This window comes from Chenopodium album, chromosome 27, assembly GCF_948465745.1.
Source record: "Chenopodium album chromosome 27, dcCheAlbu1.1, whole genome shotgun sequence".
Taxonomy (NCBI): domain Eukaryota; kingdom Viridiplantae; phylum Streptophyta; class Magnoliopsida; order Caryophyllales; family Amaranthaceae; genus Chenopodium; species Chenopodium album.
Window position 1 is genome coordinate 14,821,852 of NC_137860.1, and position 15,558 is coordinate 14,837,409.

The following is a 15,558-nucleotide window of genomic DNA, read 5'->3' on the forward strand; positions in this document are numbered from 1 at the left end:
TAACAAAGCTAATTGAGTTAAATGAATGTCAAACACTTTCAACAAAGCTTTTAGAATCAAATGAAAGTCAAACACATTCAAACAAAGCTTTTTGAATCAAATGAAAGTCAAATGCATTCAACAAAGCTAATTGAATCAAATGAAAGTCAAACACTTTCAACAAAGCGTTTAGAATCAGATGAAAGTCATATACATTCAATCAAAGCTTTTTGAATCAAATGAAAGTCAATTGCATTCCACAATGCTAATTGAGTCAAATGAAAGTCAAACACATTCAACAAAGCTAATTGAGTCAAAAGAAAGTCAAACACATTCAAATAAAGCTTTTTGAATCAAATGAAAGTCAAATGCGTTCAATAAAGCTAATTGAGTCAAATGAAAGTCAAACACTTTCAACAAAGCTAATTGAGTCAAATGAAAGTCAAACACATTCAAACAAAGCTTTTTGATTCAAATGAAAGTCAAATGCATTCAAGACAGCTAATTGAGTCAAATGAAAGTCAAACACTTTCAACAAAGCTTTTAGAATCAAATAAAAGTCAAATACATTCAAACAAAGCTTTTTGAATCAAATGGAAGTCAATTGCATTTCACAATGCTAATTGAGTCAATTGAAAGTCAAACACATTCAACGAAGCTAATTGAGTCAAATGAAAGTCAAACACATGCAAATTAATCTTTTTGAATCAAATGAAAGTCAAATGCATTCAACAAAGCCAATTGAGTCAAATGAAAGTCAAACACTTTCAACAAAGCTTTTAGAATCAAATGAAAGTCAAATACATTAAACTAAGCTTTTTGATCAAATGAAAGTCTATTGCATTCCACAATGATAATTGAGTCAAATGAAAGTCAAACACATTCAACAAAGCTAATTGAGTCAAATGAAAGTCAAACACATTCAAACAAAGCTTTTTGAATAAAATGAAAGCCAAATGCATTCAACAAAGCTAATTGAGTCAAATGAATGTCAAACACTTTCACCAAAGCTTTTAGAATCAAATGAAAGTCAAACACATTCAAACAAAGCTTATTGAATCAAATGAAAGCCAAACACATTCAACAAAGCTAATTGAGTCAAAAGAAAGTCAAACACATTCAAACAAAGCTTTTTGAATCAAATGAAAGTCAAATGCATTCAACAAAGCCAATTGAGTCAAATGAAAGTCAAACACATTCAAATAAAGCTTCTTGATTCAAATGAAAGTCAAATGCATTCAACAAAGCTAATTGAGTCAAATGAAAGTTAAACACTTTCAACAAAGCTAATTGAGTCAAATGAAAGTCAAACACATTACAACAAAGCTTTTTGAATCAAATGAATGTCAAATGCATTCAACAAAGCTAATTGAGTCAAATGAAAGTCAAACACTTTCAACAAAGCTAATTGAGTCAAATGAAAGTCAAACACATTCAAACAAAGCTTTTTGATTCAAATGAAAGTCAAATGCATTCATCAAAGCTAATTGACTCAAATGAAAGTCAAACACTTTCAACAAAGCTTTTAGAATCAAATGAAAGTCAAATACATTCAAACAAAGCTTTTTGAATCAAATGAAAGTCAATTGCATTCCACAATGATAATTGAGTCAAATGAAAGTCAATCACATTCAACAAACCTAATTGAGTCAAATGAAAGTCAAACACTTTCAACAAAGCTTTTGAATCAAATAAAACTCAAACACATTCAAACAATGCTTTTTGAATCAAATGAAAGTCAAATGCATTTAACAAAGCTAATTGAGTCAAATGAAAGTCAAACACTTTCAACAATGCTTTTAGAATCAAATGAAAGTCAAATACATTCAAACAGAGCTTTTTGAATCAAATGAAAGTCAATTGCATTCAACAATGCTAATTGAGTCAAATGAAAGTGAAACACTTTCAACAAAGCTTTTTGAATCAAATGAAAGTCAAATACACTCAAACAAAGCTAATTGAGTCAAATGAAAGTCAAACACATTCAACAAAGCTAATTGAGTCAAATGAAAGTCAAACACATTCAACAAAGCTAATTGAGTCAAATGAAAGGCAAACACATTCTAACAAAGCTTTATGAATCAATGAAATTCAAATGCATTCAACAAAGCTAATTGAGTCAAATGAAATTCAAACACATTCAACAAAGCTAATTGAGTCAAATGAAAGTCAAATACATTCAAACAAAGCTTTTTGAATCAAATGAAAGTCGAATGCATTCAACAAAGCTAATTGAGTCAAATGAAAGTCACACACATTCAAACAAAGCTTTTTAAATCAAATGAAAGTCAAATGCAGTCAACATAGCTAATTGAGTCAAATAAAAGTCAAACACTTTCAACAAAGCTTTTAAAATCAAATGAAAGTCAAATACATTCAAACAAAGCTTTTTGAATCAAATGAAAGTCAAATGCATTCAACAAAGCTAATTGAGTCAAATGAAAGTGAAACACTTTCAACAAAGCTTTTTGAATCAAATGAAAGTCAAATACACTCAAACAAAGCTTTTTGAATCAAATGAAAGTCAAATACACTCAAACAAAGCTTTTTGAATCAAATGAAAGTCAAATGCATTCAACAAAGCTATTTGAGTCAAATGAAAGTCAAACACATTCAAACAAAGCTTTTGAATCAAATAAAAGTCAAATGCATTCAACAAAGCTAATTGAGTCAAATGAAAATCAAAAACTTTCAACAAAGCTTTTAGAATCAACTGAAAGTCAAATACATTCAAACAATGCTTTTTAAATTAAATGAAAGTCAATTGCATTCCAAAATGCTACTTATGACAAATGTAAGTCAAACACATTCAACAAAGCTAATTGAGTCAAATGAAAGTCAAACACATTCAAACAAAGCTTTTTGAATCAAATGAAAGTCAAATGCATTCAACAAAGCTAATTGAGTTAAATGAAAGTCAAACACTTTCAACAAAGCTTTTAGAATCAAATGAAAGTCAAATACATTCAAACAGAGCTTTTTTAATCTAATGAAAGTCAATAGAATTCAACAATGCTAATTGAGTTAAATGAAAGTCAAACACATTCAATAAAGCTAATTAAGTCAAATGAAACTCAAACACATTCAAACAAAGCTTTTTGAATCAAATGAAAGTCAAATGCATTCAACAAAGCTAATTGAGTTAAATGAAAGTAAAACACTTTCAACAAAGCTTTTAGAATCAAATGAAAGTCAAATACATTCAAACAGAGCTTTTTTAATCAAATGAAAGTCAATTGAATTCAACAATGCTAATTGAGTTAAATGAAAGTTAAACACATTCAATAAAGCTAATTAAGTCAAATGAAACTCAAACACATTCAAACAATGCTTTTTGAATCAAATGAAAGTCAAATGCATTCAACAAAGCTAATTGAGTCAAATGAAAGTCAAACACATTCAACAAAGCTTATAAAATCAAATGAAAGTCAAATTCAATCAAACAAAGCTTTTTGAATCAAATGAAAGTCAATTGCATTTCACAATGCTAATTGAGTCAAATGAAAGTCAAACACATGCAACAAAGCTAATTGAGTCAAATGAAAGTCAAACGCATTCTAACAAAGCTTTTTGAATCAATGAAAGTCAAATGCATTTAACAAAGCTAATTGAGTCAAATGAAAGTCAAACACATTCAACAAAGCTAATTGAGTCAAATGAAAGTCAAACACATTCAAACAAAGCTTTTTGAATCAAATGAAAGTAAAATGCATTCAACAAAGCTAATTGAGTCAAATGAAAGTCACACACTTTCAACAAAGCTTTTAGAATCAAATGAATGTATTTGACTTTCATTTGATTCTAAAAGCTTTGTTGAAAGTGTTTGACTTTCATTTAACTCAATTAGCTTTGTTGAATGCATTTGACTTTCATTTGATTCAAAAAGCTTTGTTTGAATGTGTTTGACTTTCATTTGACTAAATTAGCTTTGTTGAATGTGTTTGACTTTCATTTGACTAAATTACCATTGTAGAATGCAATTGACTTTCATTTGATTCAAAAAGCTTTGTTTGAATGTATTTGACTTTCATTTGATTCTAAAAGCTTTGTTGAAAGTGTGTGACTTTCATTTGACTCAATTAGCTTTGTTGAATGCATTTTACTTTCATTTGATTCAAAAAGCTTTGTTTGAATGTGTTTGACTTTCATTTGACTCAATTAGCTTTGTAGAATGTGTTTGACTTTCATTTGACTCAATTAGCTTTGTTGAATGCATTTGACTTTCATTTGATTCAAAAAGCTTTGTTTGAATGTATTTGACTTTCATTTGACTCAATTAGCTTTGTTGTATGTGTTTGACTTTCATTTTACTCAATTAGCTTTGTTGAATGCGTTTGACTTTCATTGATTCAAAAAAGCTTTGTTAGAATGTGTTTGACTTTCATTTGACTTAATTAGCTTTATTGAATGTGTTTGACTTTCATTTAACTCAATTAGCATTGTTGAATGCAATTGACTTTCATTTGATTCAAAAAGCTCTGTTTGAATGTATTTGACTTTCATTTGACTCAATTAGCTTTGTTGAATGCATTTGACTTTCATTTGATTCAAAAAGCTTTGTTTGAATGTATTTGACTTTCATTTGACTCAATTAGCTTTGTTGTATGTGTTTGACTTTCATTTTACTCAATTAGCTTTGTTGAATGCGTTTGACTTTCATTGATTCAAAAAGCTTTGTTAGAATGTGTTTGACTTTCATTTGACTTAATTAGCTTTATTGAATGTAAACGACTTTCATTTTACTCAATTAGCTTTGTTGAATGCGTTTGACTTTCATTGAATCAAAAAGCTTTGTTAGAATGTGTTTGACTTTCATTTGACTTAATTAGCTTTATTGAATGTAAACGACTTTCATTTGACTCAATTAGCTTTGTTGAATGCATTTCACTTTCATTTGATTCAAAAAGCTTTGTTTGAATGTATTTGACTTTCATTTGACTCAATTAGCTTTGTTGTATGTGTTTGACTTTCATTTTACTCAATTAGCTTTGTTGAATGCGTTTGACTTTCATTGATTCAAAAAGCTTTGTTAGAATGTGTTTGACTTTCATTTGACTCAATTAGCTTTGTTGAATGCATTTGACTTTCATTTGATTCAAAAAGCTTTGTTTGAATGCATTTGACTTTCATTTGATTCAAAAAGCTTTGTTTGAATGTATTTGACTTTCATTTGACTCAATTAGCTTTGTTGTATGTGTTTGACTTTCATTTTACTCAATTAGCTTTGTTGAATGCGTTTGACTTTCATTGATTCAAAAAAGCTTTGTTAGAATGTGTTTGACTTTCATTTGACTTAATTAGCTTTATTGAATGTGTTTGACTTTCATTTAACTCAATTAGCATTGTTGAATGCAATTGACTTTCATTTGATTCAAAAAGCTCTGTTTGAATGTGTTTGACTTTCATTTGACTCAATTAGCTTTGTTGAATGCATTTGACTTTCATTTGATTCAAAAAGCTTTGTTTGAATGTATTTGACTTTCATTTGACTCAATTAGCTTTGTTGTATGTGTTTGACTTTCATTTTACTCAATTAGCTTTGTTGAATGCGTTTGACTTTCATTGATTCAAAAAGCTTTGTTAGAATGTGTTTGACTTTCATTTGACTTAATTAGCTTTATTGAATGTAAACGACTTTCATTTAACTCAATTAGCATTGTTGAATGCAATTGACTTTCATTTGATTCAAAAAGCTCTGTTTGAATGTATTTGACTTTCATTTGATTCAAATACATTCAAACAAAGCTTTTTGAATCAAATGAAAGTCAAATGCATTCAACAAAGCTAATTGAGTCAAATGAAAGTCAAATACATTCAAACAGAGCTTTTTGAATCAAATGAAAGTCAATTGCATTCAACAATGCTAATTGAGTTAAATGAAAGTCAAACACATTCAATAAAGCTAATTAAGTCAAATGAAAGTCAAACACATTCTAACAAAGCTTTTTTGAATCAATGAAAGTCAAACGCATTCAACAAAGCTAATTGAGTAAAATGAAAGTCAAACACATACAACAAAGCTAATTGAGTCAAATGAAAGTCAAATACATTCAAACAAAGCTTTTTGAATCAAATGAAAGTCAAATGCATTCAACAAAGCTAATTGAGTCAAATGAAAGTCAAACACATTCTACAAAGCTAATTGAGTCAAATGAAATTCAAACACATTCAAACAAAGCTTTTTTGAATCAAATGAAAGTAAAATGCATTCAACAAAGCTAATTGAGTCAAATGAAAGTCACACACTTTCAACAAAGCTTTTAGAATCAAATGAAAGTCAAATACATTCAAACAAAGCTTTTTGAATCAAATGAAAGTCAATTGCATTCTACAATGGTAATTTAGTCAAATGTAAGTCAAACACATTCAACAAAGCTAATTTAGTCAAATGAAAGTCAAACACATTCAAACAAAGCTTTTTGAATCAAATGAAAGTCAAATGCATTCAACAAAGCTAATTGAGTTAAATGAAAGTCAAACACTTTCAACAAAGCTTTTAGAATCAAATGAAAGTCAAATACATTCAAACAGAGCTTTTTGAATCAAATGAAAGTCAATTGAATTCAACAATGCTAATTGAGTTAAATGAAAGTCAAACACATTCAATAAAGCTAATTAAGTCAAATGAAACTCAAACACATTCAAACAATGCTTTTTGAATCAAATGAAAGTCAAATGCATTTAACAAAGCTAATTAAGTCAAATGAAACTTAAACACATTCAAACAATGCTTTTTGAATCAAATGAAAGTCAAATGCATTCAACAAAGCTAATTGAGTCAAATGAAAGTCAAACACATTCAACAAAGCTTATAAAATCAAATGAAAGTCAAATTCATTCAAACAAAGCTTTTTGAATCAAATGAAAGTCAAACACATGCAACAAAGCTAATTGAGTCAAATGAAAGTCAAACGCATTCTAATAAAGCTTTTTGAATCAATGAAAGTCAAATGCATTTAACAAAGCTAATTGAGTCAAATGAAAGTCAAACACATTCAACAAAGCTAATTGAGTCAAATGAAAGTCAAACACATTCAAACAAAGCTTTTTGAATCAAATGAAAGTAAAATGCATTCAACAAAGCTAATTGAGTCAAATGAAAGTCACACACTTTCAACAAAGCTTTTAGAATCAAATGAAAGTTAAATACATTCAAACAAAGCTTTTTGAATCAAATGAAAGTCAATTGCATTCCACAATGGTAATTTAGTCAAATGAAAGTCAAACACATTCAACAAAGCTAATTGAGTCAAATGAAAGTCAAACACATTTTAACAAAGCTTTTTGAATCAATGAAAGTCAAATGCATTCAACAAAGCTAATTGAGTCAAATGAAAGTCAAACACATTCAACAAAGCTAATTGAGTGAAATGAAAGGCAAACACATTCAAACAAAGCTTTTTGAATCAAATGAAAGTCAAATGCATTAAACAAAGCTAAATGAGTCAAATGAAAATCAAACACTTTCAACAAAGCTTTTAGAATCAAATGAAAGTCAAATACATTCAAACAAAGCTTTTTGAATCAAATGAAAGTCAATTGCATTCCACAATGCTAATTGAGTCAAATGAAAGTCAATCACATTCAACAAAGCTAATTGAGTCAAATGAAAGTCAAACACTTTCAACAAAGCTTTTGAATCAAATAAAACTCAAACACATTTAAACAATGCTTTTTGAATCAAATGAAAGTCAAATGCATTGAACAAAGCTAATTGAGTCAAATGAAAGTCAAACACTTTCAACAAAGCTTTTAGAATCAAATGAAAGTCAAATACATTCAAACAGAGCTTTTTGAATCAAATGAAAGTCAATTGCATTCAACAATGCTAATTGAGTTAAATGAAAGTCAAACACATTCAATAAAGCTAATTAAGTCAAATGAAAGTCAAACACATTCTAACAAAGCTTTTTGAATCAATGAAACTCAAACGCATTCAACAAAGCTAATTGAGTAAAATGAAAGTCAAACACATACAACAAAGCTAATTGAGTCAAATGAAAGTCAAATACATTCAACCAAAGCTTTTTGAATCAAATGAAAGTCAAATGCATTCAACAAAGCTAATTGAGTCAAATGAAAGTCAAACACATTCAAACAAAGCTTTTTGAATCAAATGAAAGTCAAATGCAGTCAACAAAGCTAATTGAGTCAAATGAAAGTCAAACACATTCTAACAAAGCTTTTTGAATCATTGAAAGTCAAATGCATTTAACAAAGCTAATTGAGTCAAATGAAAGTCAAACACATTCAACAAAGCTAATTGAGTCAAATGAAATTCAAACACATTCAAACAAAGCTTTTTTGAATCAAATGAAAGTAAAATGTATTCAACAAAGCTAATTGAGTCAAATGAAAGTCACACACTTTCAACAAAGCTTTTAAAATCAAATGAAAGTCAAATACATTCAAACAAAGCTTTTTGAATCAAATGAAAGTCAATTGCATTCAACAATGCTAATTGAGTTAAATGAAAGTCAAACACATTCAATAAAGCTAATTAAGTCAAATGAAAGTCAAACACATTCTAACAAAGCTTTTTGAATCAATGAAAGTCAAACGCATTCAACAAAGCTAATTGAGTCAAATGAAAGTCAAACACATTCAACAAAGCTAATTGAGTCAAATGAAAGGCAAACACATTCAAACAAAGCTTTTTGAATCAAATGAAAGTCAAATGCATTAAACAAAGCTAAATGAGTCAAATGAAAATCAAACACTTTCAACAAAGCTTTTAGAATCAAATGAAAGTCAAATACATTCAAACAAAGCTTTTTGAATCAAATGAAAGTCAATTGCATTCCACAATGCTAATTGAGTCAAATGAAAGTCAATCACATTCAACAAAGCTAATTGAGTCAAATGAAAGTCAAACACTTTCAACAAAGCTTTTGAATCAAATAAAACTCAAACACATTTAAACAATGCTTTTTGAATCAAATGAAAGTCAAATGCATTGAACAAAGCTAATTGAGTCAAATGAAAGTCAAACACTTTCAACAAAGCTTTTAGAATCAAATGAAAGTCAAATACATTCAAACAGAGCTTTTTGAATCAAATGAAAGTCAATTGCATTTAACAATGCTAATTGAGTTAAATGAAAGTCAATACATTCAATAAAGCTAATTAAGTCAAATGAAAGTCAAACACATTCTAACAAAGCGTTTTGAATCAATGAAACTCAAACGCATTCAACAAAGCTAATTGAGTAAAATGAAAGTCAAACACATACAACAAAGCTAATTGAGTCAAATGAAAGTCAAATACATTCAACCAAAGCTTTTTGAATCAAATGAAAGTCAAATGCATTCAACAAAGCTAATTGAGTCAAATGAAAGTCAAACACATTCAAACAAAGCTTTTTGAATCAAATGAAAGTCAAATGCATTCAACCAAGCTAATTGAGTCAAATGAAAGTCAAACACATTCTAACAAAGCTTTTTGAATCATTGAAAGTCAAATGCATTTAACAAAGCTAATTGAGTCAAATGAAAGTCAAACACATTCTACAAAGCTAATTGAGTCAAATGAAATTCAAACACATTCAAACAAAGCTTTTTTGAATCAAATGAAAGTAAAATGCATTCAACAAAGCTAATTGAGTCAAATGAAAGTCACACACTTTCAACAAAGCTTTTAGAATCAAATGAAAGTCAAATACATTCAAACAAAGCTTTTTGAATCAAATGAAAGTCAATTGCATTCTACAATGGTAATTTAGTCAAATGAAAGTCAAACACATTCAACAAAGCTAATTTAGTCAAATGAAAGTCAAACACATTCAAACAAAGCTTTTTGAATCAAATGAAAGTCAAATGCATTCAACAAAGCTAATTGAGTGAAATGAAAGTCAAACACTTTCAACAAAGCTTTTAGAACCAAATGAAAGTCAAATACATTCAAACAGAGCTTTTTGAATCAAATGAAAGTCAATTGAATTCAACAATGCTAATTGAGTTAAATGAAAGTCAAACACATTCAATAAAGCTAATTAAGTCAAATGAAACTCAAACACATTCAAACAATGCTTTTTGAATCAAATGAAAGTCAAATGCATTTAACAAAGCTAATTAAGTCAAATGAAACTTAAACACATTCAAACAATGCTTTTTGAATCAAATGAAAGTCAAATGCATTCAACAAAGCTAATTGAGTCAAATGAAAGTCAAACACATTCAACAAAGCTTATAAAATCAAATGAAAGTCAAATTCATTCAAACAAAGCTTTTTGAATCAAATGAAAGTCAATTGCATTTCACAATGCTAATTGAGTCAAATGAAAGTCAAACACATGCAACAAAGCTAATTGAGTCAAATGAAAGTCAAACGCATTCTAATAAAGCTTTTTGAATCAATGAAAGTCAAATGCATTTAACAAAGCTAATTAAGTCAAATGAAAGTCAAACACATTCAACAAAGCTAATTGAGTCAAATGAAAGTCAAACACATTCAAACAAAGCTTTTTGAATCAAATGAAAGTAAAATGCATTCAACAAAGCTAATTGAGTCAGATGAAAGTCACACACTTTCAACAAAGCTTTTAGAATCAAATGAAAGTTAAATACATTCAAACAAAGCTTTTTGAATCAAATGAAAGTCAATTGCATTCCACAATGGTAATTTAGTCAAATGAAAGTCAAACACATTCAACAAAGCTAATTGAGTCAAATGAAAGTCAAACACATTCTAACAAAGCTTTTTGAATCAATGAAAGTCAAATGCATTCAACAAAGCTAATTGAGTCAAATGAAAGTCAAACACATTCAACAAAGCTAATTGAGTGAAATGAAAGGCAAACACATTCAAACAAAGCTTTTTGTATCAAATGAAAGTCAAATGCATTAAACAAAGCTAAATGAGTCAAATGAAAATCAAACACTTTCAACAAAGCTTTTAGAATCAAATGAAAGTCAAATACATTCAAACAAAGCTTTTTGAATCAAATGAAAGTCAATTGCATTCCACAATGCTAATTGAGTCAAATGAAAGTCAATCACATTCAACAAAGCTAATTGAGTCAAATGAAAGTCAAACACTTTCAACAAAGCTTTTGAATCAAATAAAACTCAAACACATTTAAACAATGCTTTTTGAATCAAATGAAAGTCAAATGCATTGAACAAAGCTAATTGAGTCAAATGAAAGTCAAACACTTTCAACAAAGCTTTTAGAATCAAATGAAAGTCAAATACATTCAAACAGAGCTTTTTGAATCAAATGAAAGTCAATTGCATTCAACAATGCTAATTGAGTTAAATGAAAGTCAAACACATTCAATAAAGCTAATTAAGTCAAATGAAAGTCAAACACATTCTAACAAAGCTTTTTGAATCAATGAAACTCAAACGCATTCAACAAAGCTAATTGAGTAAAATGAAAGTCAAACACATACAACAAAGCTAATTGAGTCAAATGAAAGTCAAATACATTCAACCAAAGCTTTTTGAATCAAATGAAAGTCAAATGCATTCAACAAAGCTAATTGAGTCAAATGAAAGTCAAACACATTCAAACAAAGCTTTTTGAATCAAATGAAAGTCAAATGCATTCAACAAAGCTAATTGAGTCAAATGAAAGTCAAACACATTCTAACAAAGCTTTTTGAATCATTGAAAGTCAAATGCATTTAACAAAGCTAATTGAGTCAAATGAAAGTCAAACACATTCAACAAAGCTAATTGAGTCAAATGAAATTCAAACACATTCAAACAAAGCTTTTTTGAATCAAATGAAAGTAAAATGCATTCAACAAAGCTAATTGAGTCAAATGAAAGTCACTCACTTTCAACAAAGCTTTTAGAATCAAATGAAAGTCAAATACATTCAAACAAAGCTTTTTGAATCAAATGAAAGTCAATTGCATTCAACAATGCTAATTGAGTTAAATGAAAGTCAAACACATTCAATAAAGCTAATTAAGTCAAATGAAAGTCAAACACATTCTAACAAAGCTTTTTGAATCAATGAAAGTCAAACGCATTCAACAAAGCTAATTGAGTAAAATGAAAGTCAAACACATACAACAAAGCTAATTGAGTCAAATGAAAGTCAAATACATTCAAACAAAGCTTTTTGAATCAAATGAAAGTCAAATGCATTCAACAAAGCTAATTGAGTCAAATGAAAGTCAAACACATTCAACAAAGCTAATTGAGTCAAATGAAAGTCAAACACATACAACAAAGCTAATTGAGTCAAATGAAAGTCAAATACATTCAAACAAAGCTTTTTGAATCAAATGAAAGTCAAATGCATTCAACAAAGCTAATTGAGTCAAATGAAAGTCAAACACATTCTAACAAAGCTTTTTGAATCATTGAAAGTCAAATGCATTTAACAAAGCTAATTGAGTCAAATGAAAGTCAAACACATTCAACAAAGCTAATAGAGTCAAATGAAATTCAAACACATTCAAACAAAGCTTTTTTGAATCAAATGAAAGTAAAATGCATTCAACAAAGCTAATTGAGTCAAATGAAAGTCACACACTTTCAACAAAGCTTTTAGAATCAAATGAAAGTCAAATACATTCAAACAAAGCTTTTTGAATCAAATGAAAGTCAATTGCATTCCACAATGGTAATTTAGTCAAATGAAAGTCAAACACATTCAACAAAGCTAATTTAGTCAAATGAAAGTCAAACACATTCTAACAAAGCTTTTTGAATCAATGAAAGTCAAAAGCATTCAACAAAGCTAATTGAGTCAAATGAAAGTCAAACACATTCAACAAAGCTAATTGAGTGAAATGAAAGTCAAACACATTCAAACAAAGCTTTTTGAATCAAATGAAAGTCAAATGCATTTAAGAAAGCTAATTGAGTCTAATGAAAGTCAAACACATTCAACAAAGCTAATTGAGTGAAATGAAAGTCAAACACATTCAAACAAAGCTTTTTGAATCAAATTAAAGTCAAATGCATTAAACAAAGCTAATTGAGTCAAATGCTAGTCAAACACTTTCAACAAAGCTTTTAGAATCAAATGAAAGTTAAATACATTCAAACAAAGCTTTTTGAATCAAATGAAAGTCAAATGCATTCAACAAAGCTAATTGAGTCAAATGAAAGTCAAACACTTTCAACAAAGCTTTTAGAATCAAATGAAAGTCAAATACACTCAAACAAAGCTTTTTGAATAAAATGAAAGTCAAATGCATTCAACAAAGCTATTTGAGTCAAATGAAAGTCAAACACATTCAAACAATGCTTTTGAATCAAATGAAAGTCAAATGCATTCAACAAAGCTAATTGAGTCAACTGAAAGTCAAAAACTTTCAACAAAGCTTTTAGAATCAACTGAAAGTCAAATATATTCAAACAAAGCTTTTTAAATAAAATGAAAGTCAATTGCATTCCACAATGCTACTTAAGTCAAATGTAAGTCAAACACATTCAACAAAGCTAATTGAGTCAAATGAAAGTCAAACACATTCAAACAAAGCTTTATGAATCAAATGAAATTCAAATGCATTCAACAAAGCTAATTGATTTAAATGAAAGTCAAACACTTTCAACAAAGCTTTTAGAATCAAATGAAAGTCAAATACATTCAAACAGAGCTTTTTGAATCAAATGAAAGTCAATTGCATTCAACAATGCTAATTGAGTTAAATGAAAGTCAAACACATTCAATAAAGCTAATTAAGTCAAATGAAACTCAAACACATTCAAACAATGCTTTTTGAATCAAATGAAAGTCAAATGCATTTAAAAAAGCTAATTAAGTCAAATGAAACACAAACACATTCAAACAATGCTTTTTGAATCAAATGAAAGTCACATGCATTCAACAAAGCTAATTGAGTCAAATGAAAGTCAAACACATTCAACAAAGTTTATAAAATCAAAAGAAAGTCAAATTCATTCAAACAAAGCTTTTTGAATCAAATGAAAGTCAGTTGCATGTCACAATGCTAATTGAGTCAAATGAAAGTCAAACACATGCAACAAAGCAAATTGAGTCAAATGATAGTCAAACGCATTCTAACAAAGCTTTTTGAATCAATGAAAGTCAAATGTATTTAACAAAGCTAATTGAGTCAAATGAAAGTCAAACACATTCAACAAAGCTAATTGAGTCAAATGAAAGTCAAACACATTCAAACAAAGCTTTTTGAATCAAATGAAAGTAAAATGCATTCAACAAAGCTAATTGAGTCAAATGAATGTCACACACTTTCAACAAAGCTTTTAGAATCAAATGAAAGTCAAATACATTCAAACAAAGCTTTTTGAATCAAATGAAAGTCAATTGCATTCCACAATGGTAATTTACTCAAATGAAAGTCAAACACATTCAACAAAGCTAATTTAGTCAAATGAAAGTCAAACACATTCTAACAAAGCTTTTTGAATCAATGAAAGTCAAATGCATTCAACAAAGCTAATTGAGTCAAATGAAAGTCAAACTCATTCAACAAAGCTAATTGAGCCAAATGAAAGTAAAACACATTCAAAAAAAGCTTTTTAAATAAAATTAAAGTCAAATGCATTAAACAAAGCTAATTGAGTCAAATGCTAGTCAAACACTTTCAACAAAGCTTTTAGAATCAAATGAAAGTTAAATACATTCAAACAAAGCTTTTTGAATCAAATGAAAGTCAAATGCATTCAACAAAGCTAATTGAGTCAAATGAAAGTCAAACACTTTCAACAAAGCTTTTAGAATCAAATGAAAGTCAAATACATTCAAACAAAGCATTTTGAATCAAATGAAAGTCAATTGCATTCCACAATGGTAATTTAGTCAAATGAAAGTCAAACACATTCAACAAAGCTAATTTAGTCAAATGAAAGTCAAACACATTCTAACAAAACTTTTTGAATCAATGAAAATCAAATGCATTCAACAAAGCTAATTGAGTCAAATGAAAGTCAAACACATTCAACAAAGCTAATTGAGTCAAATGAAAGTCAAACACATTCAAACAAAGCTTTTTGAATCAAATTAAAGTCAAATGCATTAAACAAAGCTAATTGAGTCCAATGCTAGTCAAACACTTTCAACAAAGCTTTTAGAATCAAATGAAAGCCAAATACATTCAAACAAAGCTTTTTGAATCAAATGAAAGTCGAATGCATTCAACAAAGCTAATTGAGTCAAATGAAAGTCAAAAACTTTCAACAAAGCTTTTAGAATCAACTGAAAGTCAAATACATTCAAACAAAGCTTTTTAAATCAAATGAAAGTCAATTACATTCCACAATGCTACTTAAGTCAAATGTAAGTCAAACACATTCGACAAAGCTAATTGAGTCAAATGAAAGTCAAACACATTCAAACAAAGCTTTTTGAATCAAATGAAAGTCAAATGCATTCAACAAAGCTAATTGAGTTAAATGAAAGTCAAACACTTTCAACAAAGCTTTTAGAATCAAATGAAAGTCAAATACATTCAAACAGAGCTTTTTGAATCAAATAAAAGTCAATTGCATTCAACAATGCTAATTGAGTTAAATGAAAGTCAAACACATTCAATAAAGAAAATTAAGTCAAATGAAACTCAAACACATTCAAACAATGCTTTTTGAATCAAATGAAAGTCAAATGCATTTAACAAAGCTAATTAAGTCAAAT